The sequence below is a fragment of the Dendrobates tinctorius genome, unplaced genomic scaffold, assembly GCF_039654945.1.
Source record: "Dendrobates tinctorius isolate UK_male_01 unplaced genomic scaffold, ASM3965494v1 ptg000021l, whole genome shotgun sequence".
In the NCBI taxonomy this organism is placed as follows: domain Eukaryota; kingdom Metazoa; phylum Chordata; class Amphibia; order Anura; family Dendrobatidae; genus Dendrobates; species Dendrobates tinctorius.
Genome location: NW_027361689.1, coordinates 41,816,738 through 41,838,274, shown reverse-complemented (window position 1 = coordinate 41,838,274; position 21,537 = coordinate 41,816,738). Strand labels below are relative to the sequence as shown.

General features: G+C 45.0%; 1 protein-coding gene and 1 long non-coding RNA gene across 2 annotated transcripts in view; one reads left to right on the top strand and one right to left on the bottom strand.

Annotated features, from left to right (window-relative positions):
* Positions 1-21,537, bottom strand: part of KLHL29 (kelch like family member 29) — a 1,048,894-nt gene that overhangs the window by 38,587 nt on the left and 988,770 nt on the right. The window lies entirely within an intron of this gene.
* LOC141083845 (uncharacterized) overlaps positions 155-21,537 on the top strand; it is a 97,555-nt gene continuing 76,172 nt past the window's right edge. Inside the window, exons 1-2 of the long non-coding RNA XR_012230839.1 lie at positions 155-258; positions 7,418-7,626. This is a non-coding gene — a long non-coding RNA (uncharacterized lncRNA). The remainder of the gene's footprint in view (positions 259-7,417; positions 7,627-21,537) is intronic.

Sequence of the window (21,537 nt, the reverse complement as noted above, 5' to 3'; positions counted from 1 at the left end):
CATCCTCGCCCTAGCATGAGACCCCCCCCTCACAGCGTCGCACTCGCTTGCCTGCTCGCTCTGTTCGCAGGACCTGTGATGAGGTCACAGGGGGGGAGGAGTCAGGGGGGTCACATGATCAGGAGCCTTTGTCCAGACCCCCGATCATGTCACCCCCTGACTCCGCCCCTCCTGTGACCTCATCACAGGTCCTGTGCGCACAGCCTTGCCTCTTGGTGTCTGCAAGACTGCTTTGCTGTTGTCATGGTGCTGGTTGAGGTAAGTATGTGTGGGGTCAGGATTTACAGTGTGGATGTAGCAGAGCTGTGTGTGTACGAGGTGTACGGAGCAGAGCCGTGTGTACGAGGTGTACGAAGCGGAGCCGTGGGTGTACGAGGTGTACGGAGCGGAGCCGCGTGTGTACGAGGTGTACAGAGAGGAGCCGCGTGTGTACGAGGTGTACGGAGAGGAGCCGCGTGTGTACGAGGTGTACGGAGAGGAGCCGCGTGTGTACGAGGTGTACAGAGAGGAGCCGCGTGTGTGCGAGGTGTACGGAGAGGAGCCGCGTGTGTGCGAGGTGTACGGAGAGGAGCCGCGTGTGTACGAGGTGTACGGAGAGGAGCCGCGTGTGTACGAGGTGTACGGAGAGGAGCCGCGTGTGTACGAGGTGTACGGAGAGGAGCCGCGTGTGTACGAGGTGTACAGAGAGGAGCCGCGTGTGTGCGAGGTGTACGGAGAGGAGCCGTGTGTGCGAGGTGTACGGAGAGGAGCCGCGTGTGTGCGAGGTGTACGGAGAGGAGCCGCGTGTGTACGAGGTGTACGGAGAGGAGCCGCGTGTGTGCGAGGTGTACGGAGAGGAGCCGCGTGTGTACGAGGTGTACGGAGAGGAGCCGCGTGTGTGCGAGGTGTACGGAGCAGAGCCGTGTGTACGAGGTGTACGAAGCGGAGCCGTGGGTGTACGAGGTGTACGGAGCAGAGCCGTGTGTGCGAGGTGTACGGAGCAGAGCCGTGTGTACGAGGTGTACGGAGAGGAGCCGTGGGTGTACGAGGTGTACGGAGCGGAGCCGCGTGTGTACGAGGTGTACAGAGAGGAGCCGCGTGTGTACGAGGTGTACGGAGAGGAGCCGCGTGTGTACGAGGTGTACGGAGAGGAGCCGCGTGTGTACGAGGTGTACAGAGAGGAGCCGCGTGTGTGCGAGGTGTACGGAGAGGAGCCGCGTGTGTGCGAGGTGTACGGAGAGGAGCCGCGTGTGTACGAGGTGTACGGAGAGGAGCCGCGTGTGTGCGAGGTGTACGGAGCAGAGCCGTGTGTACGAGGTGTACGAAGCGGAGCCGTGGGTGTACGAGGTGTACGGAGCAGAGCCGTGTGTGCGAGGTGTACGGAGCAGAGCCGTGTGTACGAGGTGTACGGAGAGGAGCCGTGGGTGTACGAGGTGTACGGAGCGGAGCCGCGTGTGTACGAGGTGTACGGAGAGGAGCCGTGTGTGCGAGGTGTACGGAGCAGAGCCGTGTGTACGAGGTGTACGGAGAGGAGCCGTGGGTGTACGAGGTGTACGGAGCGGAGCCGCGTGTGTACGAGGTGTACGGAGAGGAGCCGCGTGTGTGCGAGGTGTACGGAGAGGAGCCGCGTGTGTACGAGGTGTACGGAGAGGAGCCGCGTGTGTGCGAGGTGTACGGAGAGGAGCCGCGTGTGTGCGAGGTGTACGGAGAGGAGCCGCGTGTGTACGAGGTGTACGGAGAGGAGCCGCGTGTGTGCGAGGTGTACGGAGAGGAGCCGCGTGTGTACGAGGTGTACGGAGAGGAGCCGTGTGTGTACGAGGCGTGCGGAGAGGAGCCGTGTGTGTGTACGAGGTGTACGGAGAGGAGCCGCGTGTGTACGAGGTGTACGGAGAGGAGCCGCGTGTGTACGAGGTGTACGGAGAGGAGCCGCGTGTGTACGAGGTGTACGGAGAGGAGCCGCGCGTGTACGAGGTGTACGGAGCGGAGCCGTGTGTGTGTACGAGGTGGAGCCGCGCGTGTATGAGGTGTACGGAGCGGACCCGTGTGTGTGTACGAGGTGGAGCCGCGCGTGTACGAGGTGTACGGAGAGGAGCCGCGCGTGTACGAGGTGTACGGAGAGGAGCCGTGTGTGTGTACAAGGTGTACGGAGCGGAGCCGCGCGTGTCCGAGGTGTACGGAGCGGAGCCGTGTGTGTGTACGGAGAGGAGCCGCGCGTGTACGAGGTGTACGGAGAGGAGCCGCGCGTGTACGAGGTGTACGGAGAGGAGCCGTGTGTGTGTACGAGGTGGAGCCGCGCGTGTACGAGGTGTACGGAGAGGAGCCGTGTGTGTGTACGAGGTGGAGCCGCGCGTGTACGAGGTGTACGGAGAGGAGCCGTGTGTGTATGAGGTGTACGGAGAGGAGCCGTTGTGGAGCGATGTGAGCTCGCACAGTGATGTTTTATGTTGTACGTGAAGTCGGACAGAGCGATGTTCCCTTGCACAGTGATGTTTTATGTTGTACGTGAAGTAGGACAGAGCGATGTGCGCTTACACAGTGATGTTTTATGCTGTACGTGAAGTAGGACAGAGCGATGTTCGCTTGCACAGTGATGTTTTATGTTGTACGTGAAGTAGGACAGAGCGATGTGCGCTTGCACAGTGATGTTTTATGTTGTATGTGAAGTAGAACAGAGCGATGTGAGCTCGCACAGTGATGTTTTATGTTGTACATGAAGTAGGACAGAGCGATGTTCGCTTGCACAGTGATGTTTTATGTTGTATGTGAAGTAGGACAGAGTGATGTGAGCTTGCACAGTGATGTCTTATGTTGTACGTGAAGTAGAACAGAGCGATGTGAGCTCGCACAGTGATGTTTTATGTTGTACGTGAAGTAGGACAGAGCGATGTGCGCTTGCACAGTGATGTTTTATGCTGTACGTGAAGTAGGACAGAGCGATGGGCGCTTGCACAGTGATGTTTTATGTTGTACGTGAAGTAGGACAGCGATGTGCGCTTGCAGTGATGTTTTATGCTGTACGTGAAGTAGGACAGAGCGATGTGCGCTTGCACAGTGATGTTTTATGTTGTATGTGAAGTAGAACAGAGCGATGTGAGCTCGCACAGTGATGTTTTATGTTGTATGTGAAGTAGAACAGAGCGATGTGCGCTTGCACAGTGATGTTTTATGTTGTATGTGAAGTAGAACAGAGCGATGTGAGCTTGCACAGTGATGTTTTATGTTGTATGTGAAGTAGAACAGAGCGATGTGCGCTTGCACAGTGATGTTTTATGTTGTACGTGAAGTAGGACAGAGCGATGTTCGCTTGCACAGTGATGTTTTATGTTGTACGTGAAGTAGGACAGAGCGATGTGCGCTTGTACAGTGATGTTTTATGTTGTATGTGAAGTAGAACAGAGCGATGTGTGCTTACACAGTGATGTTTTATGCTGTACGTGAAGTAGGACAGAGCGATGTTCGCTTGCACAGTGATGTTTTATGTTGCACGTGAAGTAGGACAGAGCGATGTGCGCTTACACAGTGATGTTTTATGCTGTACGTGAAGTAGGACAGAGCGATGTTCGCTTGCACAGTGATTTTTTTTTTTTGTTGTACGTGAAGTAGGACAGAGCGATGTGCGCTTGCACAGTGATGTTTTATGTTGTATGTGAAGTAGAACAGAGCGATGTGAGCTCGCACAGTGATGTTTTATGTTGTACGTGAAGTAGGACAGAGCGATGTTCGCTTGCACAGTGATGTTTTATGTTGTATGTGAAGTAGAACAGAGTGATGTGAGCTCGCACAGTGATGTTTTATGTTGTATGTGAAGTAGAACAGAGCGATGTGAGCTCGCACAGTGATGTTTTATGTTGTACGTGAAGTAGGACAGCGATGTGCGCTTGCACAGTGATGTTTTATGCTGTACGTGAAGTAGGACAGAGCGATGTGCACTTGCAGTGATGTTTTATGCTGTACGTGAAGTAGGACAGAGCGATGTGCGCTTGCACAGTGATGTTTTATGTTGTACGTGAAGTAGGACAGAGCGATGTGCGCTTGCACAGTGATGTTTTATGCTGTACGTGAAGTAGGACAGAGCGATGGGCGCTTGCACAGTGATGTTTTATGTTGTACGTGAAGTAGGACAGAGCGATGTGCGCTTGCAGTGATGTTTTATGCTGTACGTGAAGTAGGACAGAGCGATGGGCGCTTGCACAGTGATGTTTTATGTTGTACGTGAAGTAGGACAGAGCGATGTGCGCTTGCACAGTGATGTTTTATGTTGTATGTGAAGTAGAACAGAGCGATGTGAGCTTGCACAGTGATGTTTTATGTTGTATGTGAAGTAGAACAGAGCGATGTGCGCTTGCACAGTGATGTTTTATGTTGTATGTGAAGTAGAACAGAGCGATGTGCACTTGCACAGTGATGTTTTATGTTGTATGTGAAGTAGAACAAAGCAATGTGAGCTCGCACAGTGATGTTTTATGCTGTACGTGAAGTAGGAAAGAGCGATGTGTGCTTGAACAGTGATGTTTTATGCTGTACGTGAAGTAGGACAGAGTGATGTGAGCTTGCACAGTGATGTTTTATGCTGTACGTGAAGTAGGACAGAGCGATGTGCGCTTGCAGTGATGTTTTATGCTGTACGTGAAGTAGGACAGAGCGATGTGCGCTTGCACAGTGATGTTTTATGCTGTACGTGAAGTAGGACAGAGCGATGTGCGCTTGCACAGTGATGTTTTATGTTGTATGTGAAGTACAACAGAGCAATGTGCGCTTGCACAGTGATGTTTTATGTTGTATGTGAAGTAGAACAGAGCAATGTGAGCTTGCACAGTGATGTTTTATGTTGTACGTGAAGTAGGACAGAGCAATGTGAGCTTGCACAGTGATGTTTTATGTTGTATGTGAAGTACAACAGAGCAATGTGCGCTTGCACAGCGATGTTTTATGTTGTATGTGAAGTAGAACAGAGCAATGTGAGCTTGCACAGTGATGTTTTATGCTGTATGTGAAGTAGAACAGAGCGATGTGAGCTCGCACAGTGATGTTTTATGCTGTACTTGAAGAAGGAAAGAGCGATGTGTGCTTGAACTGTGATATTTTATGCTGTACGTGAAGTAGGACAGAGTGATGTGAGCTTGCACAGTGATGTTTTATGCTGTACGTGAAGTAGGACAGAGCGATGTGCGCTTGCAGTGATGTTTTATGCTGTATACGAAGTAGGACAGAGCGATGTGTGCTTGCACAGTGATGTTTATGCTGTATGTGAAGTAGAACAGAGCGATGTGAGCTCGCACAGTGATGTTTTATGCTGTACGTGAAGTAGGAAAGAGCGATGTGTGCTTGAACAGTGATGTTTTATGCTGTACGTGAAGTAGGAAAGAGCGATGTGTGCTTGCATAGTGATGTTTTATGCTGTATGTGAAGTAGAACACAGCGATGTGTGCTTGCACAGTGTTGTTTTATGCTGTACACAAAGTAGGACAGAGTGATGTGAGCTTGCACAGTGAGGTTTTATGCTGTACGTGAAGGAGGACAGAGCGGTGTGCTTGCACAGTGATGTTTTATGCTGTATGTGAAGTAGGACATAGCGATGTGCGCTTGCCTTGCACAGTGATGTTTTATGCTGTATGCAAAGTAGGGCAGAGTGATGTGCACTTGCGTGGACCTGTGATGTTGCTGTGCAGGCGTGAGACATTGTTTCACTATGTGGATGACGCAGGATGAATGGATCCACATGAATCAAAGCCGGAGTACGGCGATTAGGAGCAGAGAGGAGGCACAGACGTTGCAGTGAGGATGTCCATTGTGCCATCCTCATTTACATACAGCACAGTAGCAATATAAATGGTACTTTGGGGGATATACAGGCATGATAGACACGTTTGTGCAAAGCAGCGCAGGAGCGGATAAAGGTGGCAGAATTTGTTCACAAACTCAAAAACTAGTGATCGGTTCCCTTTTAGTGTCAAAGCTCCCCCTAGTTGTGGCAACAGACAGACAGAATATTATTACTAACCTCTCTGGCTGTGTGAACTATGTAGTTTATGGAAACTCCCTTTAAACTTTAAGATCGTGCACTTTTAACACTACAGGATTTTCATATCCATGTGAATAATAACTGGACCAGTTTTATCAGTACAATGAACGGCACATAATATTCCGCTTATATTTGATTTCCTATTCTCTTCACATCTCAGCTAATTTGTGGTGCCTGGAGCAATAACATAAGTAGCCCTAGAAATCAAAGAGCGAGCTTCTCACGCCGGGTATTACTCATCTCCGGCATTAACTAAGTGCTGACTGTATAATAGGTGTGCGCACCGCCGTACCTGGCGCTCTACTCTGCCTCCCCGCAGTGCCATGTCTCATTATATTAAACAGGAAGAGCGCTGTGCATTATTTATCACAACACCGGTATTACACAATGTATCAGTGTGCAGGTCCCTGTGTGGGATCATCAGTGAGTCTGTGATGTCAGCATTGCGGAGGACAGATGCCTTGTACTGCACTGATACATGGAGGTTGTTGTGTGCAATCATTCCCAATGGACCTCCACATTAACAGAACTTTTTAGCATTTAAAGCGGAACTCTGATTACACTGCAAATAAGCTGCAATAAGCTTTACTCTCCCGATTATATGGAATGTAAAGAGGAACTGCTACAACAGCAAGGTGTATTAATAAAGTTGTAAAGTTCTGTAACTTTCCAGTGCAGTTTGTGTTGCCACTCTTCTACTTGCTGTCAGTGAATGGAAAAAAAAAAGAAGTTGATATCAACAGACTATAAACCTGTGCGAAACAATAGAGAATTAGTCACAACTGTCTTGAATACAGACAGTCTCCTATTTGTTAAATTATCTACAGCACCTGGCTTGGACTGGCCCTCAGGAGAACAGGAGAATCCTCTGGTGGGCCGCTGTAAAAAAGTGCTAACGAATAGTGCAGGAAAAAAAGTATAATCTTATCATTCAATAAGCAAGCTAGCCAAATTAATATTATACAGAAACAAAAGTAAATTTGCATACTAGAGTCTGGTTATTTTTTCATGTAGCTGAAGAGTGGGGCCCACTGTTACTGGTGGGCTTCTGCCAATTCAGTCAGACACTCTAACACAAAATTGGCAAATTTTTGCTTTTAATTAAATTTATGTATTCATTTGCTTCTAAATAAAAGTATTTATGGGCAATAACAGGTACAAATGTAGAAGTTCACTGGACTATTTGTGTGCTCGAGTGGGGGTAGTTTATGTACACTTGCATTAAAAAGGGGTGCTTCCGGAAGTTTTTGACATATATAAGAAATGGAATAAAGTGGTGGTCCAAAACACTAATTAATTTTCATCCTAAATGCCTATTTAATTTAATAATCTAATCTATTTTCTAACATACTTTAATTAAAAAGTCCCCAGCATTCCCACACTACAATATCTGATTTATTTTATTTTTTTATCTAGTTCCTTTTTGATGATTCTTCGTTTGAGTGTCGTCACTTGCGGGGGCAGCGCTGGTCTTTGCCCGTTGGGTATTCTTCTTACAACAAGCAAGGTTATGACGTCATTTGAGGACTAGTCAGCGCAGTAGGCGCCGAAGAGAAAAAGCTGAAGCTTGAAGGAGGAAGCGAGCCAGAGGAGGACCAGCTGTGATGCCAGGGGTGTCGGACTGGGTAGGCAAAGGCCCACCAGTAACATTTATTCTTGGGGCCCAATTTAACCTGAACCTAGTAAACAAATTTACTTTTGTTTCAACGTAATAATAACTTGGCTAGCTTGTTTATTGAATGATTAGATTATACCATATTCTGCAAATTGTGAATCAGGTGTAACAGCAATGCTCATCAGCACTCCTTCACAGCGGCCTACTGGAGGATTCTCCGGTTCCCCTATGGGCCAGTCCAAGCCTGGATGCCAGAACAGACAAGGGGCAGTGTAAGAATTATTCTTTATTTCATTTTTTTTTTACAACCCTTTCATAGCCCTAAAAAAAATCATGCAAAATATCAGCCTGCAAGTTCTCATTTTGCTTGATTAGAACAAATTTAACTATAACATTTCAGTGGGTTGCCCTTTACTAAAATACTAATGTCCTATCCCAAAGATTGGTCAGCAGTGTCAGAACTTTGGAGGTCCTACACCTTGCACCTCCCACCGCTCAGCTGATACTTGGACCTGGGCCGCCCAAAGTTCATAGCTAATGGGAATTTTATACATAGATATGCAGTGAGCGCCCTCTAGTGGTGGCTGCAGGCAATCAGAATTAGGGTAGCAGCATTAATGCTTATAAAGTATCTATTTTAGTATGATCCATTTCTTCTACACTTGTGTCAGTATTTGCTGTAGTTCTAGCATTATATTCTGTATAGAAATAGTAGGATACCAAAAAATTGCAGGTTCTTCCAAAACAGAGATCACTGCAAGGCATGGAATTGTGTCGTGAAGTCATGGCATTATTCTCATCCCAAGATACTGTGACTTAGGTCTAGTCAGGAGATTATGTGCATTATGGTGCGAATTATGCAAATTGTCTCTTCAGAGAGGAAGAGGACTAGAACTCTAGTGCCACCTATTGGAGGTAGCAATCCTAAAAGTCAATGTTGACCCTTTAACGAGCCTAGTTACATGACTTAGGATAAAAGCCAAGCCAGAATCTCCATTTGCAGACACTGTGTTTCGGGGTACTGCCCCTCATCAGTGCAAAGTGGGAGATCTGGTTTGGCTGTGAGAGAGGCATCAGACCGATATCCAAGAAGTATCATTTCTCCTTGCGGAGAATGACACGCTTGGCTTTTATCCTAAGTCATGTAACTAGGCTCGTTAAAGGGTCAACATTGACTTTTATGATTGCTACCTCCAATAGGTGGCACTAGAGTTCTAGTCCTCTTCCTCTCTGAAGAGACAATTTGCATAATTAGCATATTTCCCAGAGGAGCATTGCGGCTTTAAGTCTCCTCACCTCGACATGCTTAGCGTGCACAGCCCAGTCATCCATAAAGTATAATGCACCCCATAGTCATTCATAAAGTAAAATGCACCCCATAGTCATCCATAAAGTATAATGCACCCCATAGTCCTCCATAAAGTATAATGCACCCCATAGTCCTCCATAAAGTATAATGCACAGCCCAGTCATCCATAAAGTATAATGCACAGCCCATAGTCCTCCATAAAGAATAATGAACAACACACAGTCATCCATAAAGTATAATGCACCCCATAGTCTTCCATATAGTAAAATGCACTGTCCATAGTCCTCCATATATTATAAAGCACAGGCCATAGTCCTCCATATAGTATAATGCACCCCCGTAGTCCTCCATATATTATAAAGCACAGCCCATAGTCCTCCATATAGTATAATACACAGCCCGTAGTCATCCATAAAGTATAATGCACCCCATAGTCATCCATAAAATATAATGCACCCCATAGTAATCCGGAAAGTGTAATGCACCCCATAGTCATCCATGTAGTAGTATGGCCACTGATTTTTTGAATATATCTAAATAAATACAGTGGTATATAAAAGTTTGGGCACCCCTAGTCAAAATTATTATTATTGTGAACTGTAAAGCAAGTTGAAGATGAAATGATCTCTAAAAGGCCTAAGATTAATGATACATTTCCTTTCTATTTCATATTGGCAAAAAAATATATATTGATATTTTTTTTTTTTTTCATTTTAAAAATTGCAAAAAAAAGAAATGGGCCAATGCAAAAGTTTGGGCACTACTGGAGATTTTTGTGCTCAGATAACTTTGACCACGGTTTCAGACCTTCAGACCGGTTTTTAGCTTGTAAGGCTAAGTGCACACATTGCAGAAAATTTCTGCTCAAAAACCTGAATCCCTTCCCAGAAACCGCACCTATTTTTCCGCGTCGGTTTTTGCGCGGTTTTGATGTGTCTTTGATGCGTTTTTTTCGGCAGCGGTTTCAAACCGCATGGAAGAAGCCAAAACCGTGGAAAAATCTGCAAAATTAATGAGCATGCTGCGTTTTTTACCGCGATGCGTTTTTTTCACGGTACAAAACGCATCAATGTGCACAAAAAGTGCAAAATGCATAGAAATGACTGGGAAGCTTATTTTTAGCGGTTTTATAGTGAAAACCGCGGTAAAAACTGCTAAAAAAACGCTGTGTGTGAACACAGCCTTAGTGTTATGGCTTGTTCACCATCATTGTTAGGAAAGGCGCAGTGATGCAAATTTCCCAGCTTTATAAAAACCCAGCCTCCTCTAACTAGCGCTCTGAGAATGAAAATGGTGGAGGCCAACAAAGCAGAAGGCTATAAGAAGATAGCAAAGCGTTTTCAAGTTTCCCTTTCCTTAGTTCGAAATGTAGTTAAGAAATGGCAGTTAACAGGAACCATGGAGGTCAAGAGAAGGTCTGGAAGACCAAGCAAAATTTCAGTGAAAGCAGCTCGTAGGATTGCTAGAGAGGCAAATCAGAACCCCCGCTTGACTGCAAAAGACATTCAGAAAGATTTGGCGGACTCTGGAGTTGTGGTACATTGTTCAACTGTTCAGAGACATAACACCATCTTTAAAAAAGCTGAACTTGGAAAGAGGATGCCTTCTACAAATGGATAATGATCCTAAACACATGTCAAAATACTATAGACTACCATAAAAGGTGTAAGATGTAAGTTTTACAATGACCCTCACAGTCCCCTGATCTGAACATCATTGAAAATCTGTGGCTAGGTCTCAAAATAGCAGTGCATGCAAAACGACCCAGGAATCTCACAAAACTGGAAGAATTTTCCATTAAAGGGTGATCTGTACTTCTTCCCCTGTGTAAAGTTCATAGAATCATAGAATCGTAGAGTTGGAAGGGACCTCCTGGGCCATCTGGTCCAACCCCCTGCTCAAAGCAGGATTCGCTAAATCATCCCAGTCAGATGTCTGTCCAGCCTCTGTTTGAAGACTTCCATTGAAGGAGAACTCACCACTTCTCGTGGCAGCCTGTTCCACTCATTGATCACTCTAACTGTCAAAAAGTTTTTTCTAATATCTAATCTGTGTCTCTTCCCATTCAGTTTCATCCCATTGCTTCTAGTCTTTCCTTGTGCAAATGAGAATAAAGTTGATCCTTCTACAATGTGACAGCCCTTTAGATATTTGTAGACAGCTATTAAGTCTCCTCTCAGTCTTCTCTTTTGCAAACTAAACATCCCCAAATCCTGCAACCTTTCCTCATAAGACAGGGTTTGCAGACCGGTCACCATTCTGGTCGCTCTTTTCTGAACTTGCTCCAGTTTGTTGATGTCTTTTTTAAAATGTGGTGCCCAAAACTGGACACAATATTCCAGATGAGGTCTGACCAAAGAGGAGTAGAGGGAAATAATGACTTCACGTGATCTAGACTGTATGCTTCTGTTAATACATCCTAGAATTGCATTTGCCTTTTTTGCTGCTGCATCACACTGTTGACTCATATTCAGTCTGTGATCTATTAGTATACCCAAGTCTTTTTCACATGTGCTGTCACTTAGCCCTATTCCTCCCATTCTATATATGCTTTTTTCATTTTTATTGCCCAGATGTAGTACTTTGCATTTCTCCCTGTTAAAAACCATTCTGTTAGTTGCTGCCCACTTCTCCAGTTTATTTAAATCTTTTTGAATCCTCTCTCTCTCTTCTCTAGTATTAGCTATCCCTCCTAGCTTTGTGTCATCAGCAAATTTAATCAGTTTACCCTCAATTCCTTCATCTAAATCGTTGATAAAGATGTTGAACAATACAGGGCCCAGGACAGAGCCCTGTGGTACCCCACTTGAGACATTCTTCCAACTGGATGTACAGCCATTTACGACCACTCTTTGGGTCCGATCACTAAGCCAGTTATGAATCCACCTAACAGTTGCCTTGTCCATTCCATACTTAGTCATTTTTTCAATAAGGATTGTATGAGAGACTTTGTCAAATGCTTTGCTGAAGTCAAGATATACTATATCTACAGCATTTCCTTGATCCACCCAATCAGTGATACCATCATAGAAGGAAATTAAGTTAGTCTGACATGACTTATTAGTTAGAAACCCATGCTGACTCTGTTTAATCACTTCATTCTTATCCAGGTATTGACATACATGTTGTTTAATAATTTGTTCAAAGATCTTTCCTGGTATAGAAGTCAGACTCACCGGCCTATAGTTGCCTGGGTCCACCTTCTTCCCCTTTTTGAAGATAGGAACAACATTTGCTCTTCTCCAGTCTTCTGGCACTTCTCCTGTTCTCCAAGAATTTTCAAAGATTATGGAGAGGGGTTCAAAAATTTCTTCTGCTATCTCCTTCAGTACTCTGGGGTGTAATTCATCTGGACCTGGAGACTTGAATTCATTTAGGTTAGCTAAGTGTTTCCTCACTATCTTTCTGTTTATAGATATCCTGGATTCTTCTATTCCCTTAATAGGACAGTGAATAACAGTTGATGTTGCATTTCCTTTCTGAGAGAAAACAGATGCAAAATAGGAATTTAAAAGTTCAGCCTTCTCAACATCCTGTCTTACCATTTCATCATTTTCATCCTGTAAAAATCCTATAGCATCTTTGACTTTTCTTTTACTTTTGACATATCCCCAAAATCCTTTATTATTGCTTTTGACATCTCTTGCAAGCCTCAGTTCATTTTCAGCTTTAGCTAATCTGATTTGTGCCCTGCAGGTTCTGCAGACAGCATTATATTCTTCTTTAGATATGCCTTTCTCTTTCCATTTTATAAACATTTTTTTCTTCCTTTTTAGCATGTGCTTAAGTTCTGTGTTCATCCATCCTGGTTTCCTTAAATGCTTCCTATTCTTCCCTCTTTTCGGAATTGTTATCAACTGTGCTTTTAGAATTTCATTTTTCAAGATTTCCCATCCTTCCTGGACATTTTTGTCTTTAAGGATATCCAGCCATTGGATCCCTCCAATTCTCTTTCTGAATCCCTTAAAATCTGCCTTTCTGAAATCTAACCTTGACGTCTGAGTCTTCACAGGTCTTCCACCTCTAGTAATCCAAAATTCTAACATAGCATGGTCGCTACCTCCTAGGGTCCCAGCCACTTTTACCTCCTCAACCATTTCCTCCCTGTTTATAAGGATTAGATCCAAGGTAGCAGTTCCCCTTGTTTTCTCCCTTACCTTTTGGAAGATAAAGTTGTCAGCAAGAGAGGATAAGAATTTCCTTGACCTGTTAGTTTTGCCTGAGAGAGATTCCCAACAAATGTCTGGATAGTTGAAATCTCCCATGACAACTATGTCATATTTTTTGGAGAACTTGGCCATCTGATGCATAAAGAGTTCATCTATATATTCGGCTTGCACAGGCGGCCTGTAGTAAATGCCTACAATGGTGTCCTTTCCATTGTTCTGTCCTTGTATTCTTACCCAAACAGTTTCCACAGAACTCCCAGTCTCTGAAGCTTCAATCTCTGTGCAGATATACGCATTTCGAACATACAATGCGACACCCCCTCCTCGTTTATCAAGTCTGTTTCTTGCAAATAAGTTGTATCCTTCTAGTCTTGTATTCCAATCATGTGTATTGTCCCACCAAGTTTCAGTGATTCCAATTACATCATATTTCTGTTCCTGTGTTAGTAGTTCCAATTCTCCTTGTTTGTTGCCCATGCTTTGTGCATTAGTATAGAAACATTTTAGTTTGTGATTGGTTTCTCTTTCTCCAATATTTTTATTAATTAGATTCTTTCGTCTTTGTTCTTCCTTTCCACTTCTAATAGCAGAGTTCTCAATAGCATTTGTCAGGTGTATGGCTTTTTCTGGTCTTTTGCTTCCCTTCCCATGTTGTTCTAGTTTAAAGCTCTCCTTACAAGTGTAGCAAGGTGACTTCCAAATACATGCTTTCCAGTCTTCGTAAGGTGCACCCCATCTCTAGCAAGTAGTCCATCGTATAAGTAGTTCACTCCGTGATCCAGAAATCCAAATCCTTGCTGACGGCACCATCGACGTAGCCAGTTGTTCACCTGCAGAATCTTATTCCACCTCCTTGTTCCATGGCCATCCACTGGGAGGATGGAAGAGAAGACCACCTGCGCTCCCAGTTCTTTCACTTTCTTGCCTAAGTCTTCAAAGTCTCTGCAGATGATTTCCAGGTCGTTTCTTGCGGTGTCATTTGTCCCCACATGTAGTAGCAGGAATGGGTAGTCATCTGTAGGTCTGAAGAGTCCTGATATCCTGTCAGACACATCTTTAATTTTTGCACCTGGAAGACAGCACATTTCTCTTGAAGTTATATCCGGTCTGCAGATAGCGGCCTCTGTTCCTCTCAGCAGGGAATCCCCCATGACCACCACTCTCCGTTTCTTCTTCACAACATTTTTCTTTCTCCATCCAGGAGGACTCTGAAGGCGTACAAGGTTGCTGTTTGTTGGCAAAGTCTTATCCTGATGTATTTCTTCATCGTTTTCCTGCGTGAGAGCCTGGTACTGGTTTCTGAGCAGTATGGGTGCTGACTGCCTCCTGATCCTCCTGCTTCTCTGGGTCACATGTCTCCATTCCTCTGTTTCTTCAGGTGTACTTCGAATTTCTTCTCTTTCTGTAACATGAAGAGATAATTCTGCTCTGTCCAAGAACTCTTCACCTTCCTTAATGATCTTCAACGTAGCTAACCTCTCTTCGAGATTTTGCAACTTTTCCTCCAACAGGGACACAAGCTTGCATTTGTGGCATTTATCCAATCATAAGAAGACAGTAACACTCAGGAGAAAGAAGATTGAAGCATCTAATGAGCGAGCGTAGCAAAAGTCATAGTGAAGTGAGTGGGGAAGACGGATGAGTGATATCGCTGTGCTGTTCTGTGTAAGTTATGCTTCTATGGTTTCTATATATTGTATTATTTTCATGCTATGTATAATCCAGTCTTGCATGTGCTCTGCTGCCATCTGCTCGTCTTTTTTTCTATATAGCAGCCTGCAGTTAATTAATCCTCATAGCATGCCTTCCACTTCCGGTTCAAGTCTCCTCTTCCTCCTAGCAGCCATTGCTAGTTTCACTTTCACTGGGAGATACATGCTTGTACCGAGCTGTGAAAGGCATCAGTTTTTCGATCACTTTGTTGTTAACACTGCATTTCTGGAGAAATTATTGTATTACCAATCATACGCTGTATGTCCAGATTTCCAATTAAACAAGTCTGGACTGTACAACAACAATCCCTGGTGTGCATCATCTCTCCGGATGCTGAGCAACATTGGTCCTGTCTACCCTGCATTGAGGAAACGAAGGTAGGACCTCTCCCAGCCCCTATTCACCAGCCACATCTTCATTCGCCTCATGTGGGGACAGAACAATCGCCCAGTGTGTTTGGTGGATTCGGTGATATCAGATGGAAAAAATGTTTTACCTGTTATTTTTGTCCTACCTCTGATGATAAAAAGACTGGAGAAAACTTGTTGTGAAAGAACAGAAGTATCCAAAACAGTCCAACCTGCCTAACATCTATCTGTTTCTGGCTCTTGAGATAGAATTTTATTTAGGTGAAAAATTTGTAAGACCAATGTAGGCTCCATTCATCATCTGCAAAAGTAAAACGCAGTAGGTATACCAACATATTTTAGATGAACTACAAAACACACATGTTTTGGTATCTGTCCAACCCAGAGCTCACCTCACACAGTATGATGCCCTCACAGCTCTCCTCACACACAATATGATCCCCTCACAGCTCTCCTCACACACAGTATGATGCTCTCCTCAGACATAGTATGATGCCTCCACAGCTCTCCTCACACACAGTATGATGCCCTCCACGGCTCTCATAACACACAGTATGATGCCCCAGAGTTCTCCTCAGACACAGTATGATGCCTCCAGAGCTCTCCTCACACACAGTATGAAGCACCCATAGCTCTCTTCACACACAGTATGATGCCCTCCACAGCTCTCCTCACACACAGTATGATGCCCCAGAGTTCTCCTCAGACACAGTATGATGCATCCAGAGCTCTCCTCACACACAGTATGAAGCACCCAGAGCTCTCTTCACACACAGTATGATGCCCTCCACAGCTTTCCTCACCCACAGTATGATGCCCCAGAGTTCTCCTCAGACACAGTATGATGCCTCCAGAGCTCTCACACACAGTATGAAGCACCCAGAGCTCTCTTCACACACAGTATGATGCCCTCCACAGCTCTCCTCACCCACAGTATGATGCCCCAGAGTTCTCCTCAGACACAGTATGATGCCTCCAGAGCTCTCCTCACACACAGTATGATGCACCCAGAGCTCTCCTCACACACAGTATGATCCCCAGAGCTCTCCTCACACACAGTATGATGCACCCAGAGCTCTCCTCACACACAGTATGATGCCCCCAGAGCTCTCCTCACACACAGTATGATGCACCCAGAGCTCTCCTCACATACAGTATGATGCCCCCAGAGCTCTCCTCACACACAGTATGATGCCCTCCACAGTTCTGGTCACACACAGTATGATGCCCTCCACAGTTTTACTCACACACAGTATGATACCCCATAGCTCTCCTCACACAGAGTATGATGCCCGCACAACTCTCCTCACACACTGTATGATGCCCCACAGCTCTCCTCGTACACAGCATGATGTCTCCACAGCTCTTCTCACACACAGTATGATGCCCTCATAGCTCTCCATACACACTGTATGATGCCCCCATAGCTCTCCTCACACACAGTATGATGCCACCCACATCTCTCCTCAAACACAGTATAATGCCCCCACAGATCCCGTAACACACAGTATGATGCCCCTACGGCTCTTCTCACACACACTATGAATTCTCCACAGTGGCCCCACACAAATGCATCAAACTTGACTGCCACATTCCTGCTTCTCTGCTATTGAACTGCTCGCTACTGCCTGGTCACATGACCCTATGTCTCTATCCAGATGGAATGGTGGAGCAGGGATCTGATGGCTCTCTGCTCCACCATTGTATTCAGTTGTGTCTGTGTTTTGAATAGAGATACAGTTGACGTCAAGATATACTCCTGAACTTGTGGGACAGTTGGGAGGTATGACTAATGAAAAGGCTGGTTCATTTGTAAATAGCAAGCTGCCTGTTCTGCTGCAGTGTTTCAAATATTACACCTCCATATGGGAAGAAGAACAAGTGGTAAAAAAAAAAGAAATCTTGATCTGCACAAGTAGCTGCTAGGCCATGACTTCGCCTTCACGTTTACACAGCTAATACTTAATAGAAAAAAGCAACTAGAAGATGTTTGCCTGCAGCTTTGGATGTGACCAGAGTAGAAGACATGATATCAGTCAAAATCAGTACTAGACAAGTAAAGCAAAGTATCTACAAAGTTATTGCACATTCCCTCTATTGTTTCTAGACCTTACACAGGGACAGATTACCCCCACAGAGACACACCAGAGCAGACATCTGTATTTTCCCACAATTTCAGTATTTTCGGCCTCCTACTATTCTCTATATCTCAGCCTTTGTCATAAATTAAATTGCAAACTCACTGAGCTGCCTTGGGTTTGGAGTTAATGAGGCAGCCCCAGCAGAGGAAGTAGTTGAAGCTCTGGAAGCAGCCCCAAGTAATTAAACAAGATTGTATTCGCTGTTTATCTCAACAAATTAACAGGTTTTTCCCAGATATCTACATCACGACCAGTTAATATCACACCGAAAAGGCGTCCTCAGCCCCTTCAGCTGAAAATCCATGCAAATCCCTGTAATGAGTTGATCTACGATCACACCTAGCAGGAGACAGACATTGTTTGGAGCTGGTGGTATGTGGATGCCACCACAGCAGCTTGCCTTTGGGTGCCACCTACCGAGAGGTATAAATCTGACTTTCCTTTGCTTCCACTATCCGCTTCGATTCCTCCGGTAACTATTTTTCATGTGTATAATATAATATGAGAAAAGCCACAGTGTTGTGTGTACTGCACCATAGACATCTGCTCCAGGATGGTTCATTATAGACATAGGACAAAATGGGTCCCATTACTATTTGCATTTGTGCCTTTTTTGTTATCTAGCTTTTAACGTTTTTGTTACGCATCAAATTCTTCTTTTAATTTGCTAATTTTGTAAAGTCTTTTTTAATATGTGTTCACTTGTTTGTTTGTTTGTTTTTTTTAAGTGCGCCATTATGGGCTGAATTTGGGGACTTCCAAAGGTTTTTGGCTGATTCTTCAATTGCAACTTTTCAAAAGTTGCAAAATATTTGCCAAATGTACTCCACATACCCTCTGTAGTGATTTTATATACTCCTTAACTTTTTTTGCTCAAATTTTGCGATATTTTAGTGGAACCTGGTACTTTTTGCTCCAAGAAGGGTGGGAAAAAAAGGAAAAGAATTGTAAGCAAAAATGCCAACGAGTACCACAGGAGAAAAGAATTGAATTAATTAAAAAAAGAAAATAAACAAATTGATCAATAGGCCCGATAATGTAAACTCTCTAGAACCAGATAGAAGTTTCATGTGACAATAGACAAGGAGGCCCAGCTTATTGAAAAAGATTGTCCTGCGCGTAACGAAACAGTGGACGAATAGCCACAAGAATTCATCAAGACCGATTCATCAAAACTACCGATGTTTATGATGATGAAGGGGTGAGTTGGAATAAGACGCTCCTCATTCATCAAGAGGAGTACCAAGGGAAGGAGGTGGGAAATTAACTGCTGCATAAAAATCAATGGACTACAGAGCTGACTGTGATGCAGAGGCCAAGCTTGATAAAAAACAGCTGTACACTATGAAAGATAAAAGCTCTAATTGCAGGAGAATGACAGCAGATGGAAAAAGCAAGTCATTTGAAAAAATGCTTGTGTTTATGCAGTCTAAAGCAATTTAGTAACATAATAATGCTCCTTTAACACAAGAAGTCCAAGAGAGGGGTCATTTAACATTTTGTACCTTTGGAACCCAGAGACAGGTCGAATGACCTGAAGGATTTTATCTAACATCCTAGAATCACCGTCTTTTGTTATGTAATTAAGGCCACTACTGTAGTACCACAGGAGGTTGTTTTCCATTGAGTTTAAGCATTTAGTTTCTAGTTAGTTCTATTCAGTTTATTGTATTTGATAATATAAAGACTATACATATTGTATTTAGTTTAGGTTTATTTGAGCAAAAAAGCACTGAAACAATGAATCATTTTTTATATATATACAGAGCTATGAGGGGCCTGTACCGCCATATAGTGCACAGTCACACTGCTATGAGGGGCCTGTAGCACCATATAGTGCACAGTCACACTGCTATGGGTGGCCTGCACCGCCATATAGTGCACAGTTACAGAGCTATGAGGGGCCTGTACCGCCATATAATGCACAGTCACAGAGCTATGAGGGGCCTGTACCGCCATATAATGCACAGTCACAGAGCTATGAGGGGCCTGTACTGCCATATAGTGCAGTCACACTGCTATGAGGGGCCTGTAGCACCATATAGTGCACAGTCACAGAGCTATGAGGGGCCTGTACCGCCATATAGTGCACAGTCACAGAGCTATGAGGGGCCTGTACCACCAAATAGTGCAGTCACACAGCTATGAGAGGCCGTACCACCATATAGTGCACAGTCACACTGCTATGGGTGGCCTGTACCGTCATATAGTGTACAGTCACAGAGCTATGGGGGCCTGTTCCGCCATATAGTGCACAGTTACAGAGCTATGAGGGGCCTGTACTGCCATATAGTGCACAGTCACAGAGCTATGAGGGGCCTGTACTGCCATATAGTGCACAGTCACACTGCTATGAGGGGCCTGTAGCACCATATAGTGCACAGTCACAGAGCTATGAGGGGCCTGTACCGCCATATAGTGCACAGTCACAGAGCTATGAGGGGCCTGTACCGCCAAATAGTGCACAGTCACACAGCTATGAGGGGCCGTACCACCATATAGTGCACAGTCACACTGCTATGGGTGGCCTGTACCGCCATATAGTGCACAGTCACAGAGCTATGAGGGGCCTGTACCGCCATATAGTGCACAGTCACAGAGCTATGAGGGGCCTGTACCGCCATATAGTGCACAGTCACACAACTGTAAGGTGTCTGTACCGCCATATAGTGCACAGTCACACTGCTATGGGTGGCCTGTACCGCCATATAGTGCACAGTCACACTGCTATGAGGGGCCTGTGGCACCATATAGTGCAGTCACAGAGCTATGAGGGGCCTGTACCGCCATATAGTGCACAGTCACACAGCTGTAAGGTGTCTGTACCGCCATATAGCGCACAGTCATTTGAGCAAAAAAGCACTGAAACAATGAATCATTTTTTATATATTTTAAATAGAGAATTAGAAATTTTAGAGCAAGGTACAGCTGTGAGTAATGAGCAGAAGCATTTGTGTCTAAGTCAAGAGGACTGAAATTTCAGTGTGAAAAATATACAAAAGAACAACTGTTATTTGTCTCCATGCTTTTTATTTTTCATATAAAAATAATAAAAAAAATACAAGGAATAAAACAATTCCACACATATTTACAATAGGCTACAGTGGCGGGGCTGCATGTGTGTGTGTGAGTGGCATGTCCTTCTTGTGTGACTAGCATTTCAGCACTCACCGAGCAGTCTGTCTGCACTGTCGGAACATACCTGGCACTGCCTTGGGTATGTCCCTGGTACATTTGCCACACGTGTATTTGTAGCAGTCAACACATCTCTCAGTTGCACAATTGTTCGTGCATCGATGGTTGACCTGACACTTCGCCCTTTTGCCAGGGCTGGGTGTGGAAGGTTGTTGCCGAAGGAGTTTCTCCTTGCGTGCCTTCTTTTCACTCACATGAGAGCCACCTAACTCTTTTGCAAGCTCAACCAGGAAGTCCACCCATCTCTCCTGCACTTCAGTGCATGCCTGATAAAGAACATGCGCATTCAGTGCTGCCATGTCAATCATGTTGTAGAACACGGCGACTGGCCATCTCCGTGCTCCTGCACGCACGCTGTACTCCCGCACCATTTGGTCCATAACATCCACACCGCACTTTGTGTGGTTGTATTGTGTGACCGTGTTTGGCTTCCTTTTGTTGGTATCCTCAGTCTCAACCACGCTGTGCATGCTGCTGAGAATGTAGACGGCCTTCTTTCGCTTGGGTGCATACACTGTCAGTGTGGCACCAGTGGTTGAAAACACCTGAGTGGTGAATTCAGTGCGGTCCATCTGTCTAGCAGATGAGGAATTTCCCGGCGACTCTTGCTGACTGTGCCGAGGATAGTGGTTTTCCGGCTAAGCAGTCGTTGTGCAAGTGACAATGATGTAAAGAAATTGTCCGTGGTTACAGTTCTGCCCTTGTCCATGAATGGTTCCATCAGCCTCATCACTACAATTTCGGACAGTCTCTCCCCGCTGGGACGACTGGGGTCCTTGCCAAGATATGGGAGGACATTACAGATGTACTTTGATTTCAAGTCGCAAGCCACCCAAAACTTGAGGCCAAACTTGTCTGGTTTTGTTGCAATGTATTGCAGAAAACAGCAGCGAGTCTTTGACGGGAAAAGCTGTTCATCAATAGTGATTTGTCGACCAGGGTTATAGGATGCGATGCAGTTGGTGACAAACGATCTCCACACATCGGAGATTGCAGCAAACTTATCGGTCTCCGCTCGCTCACTGC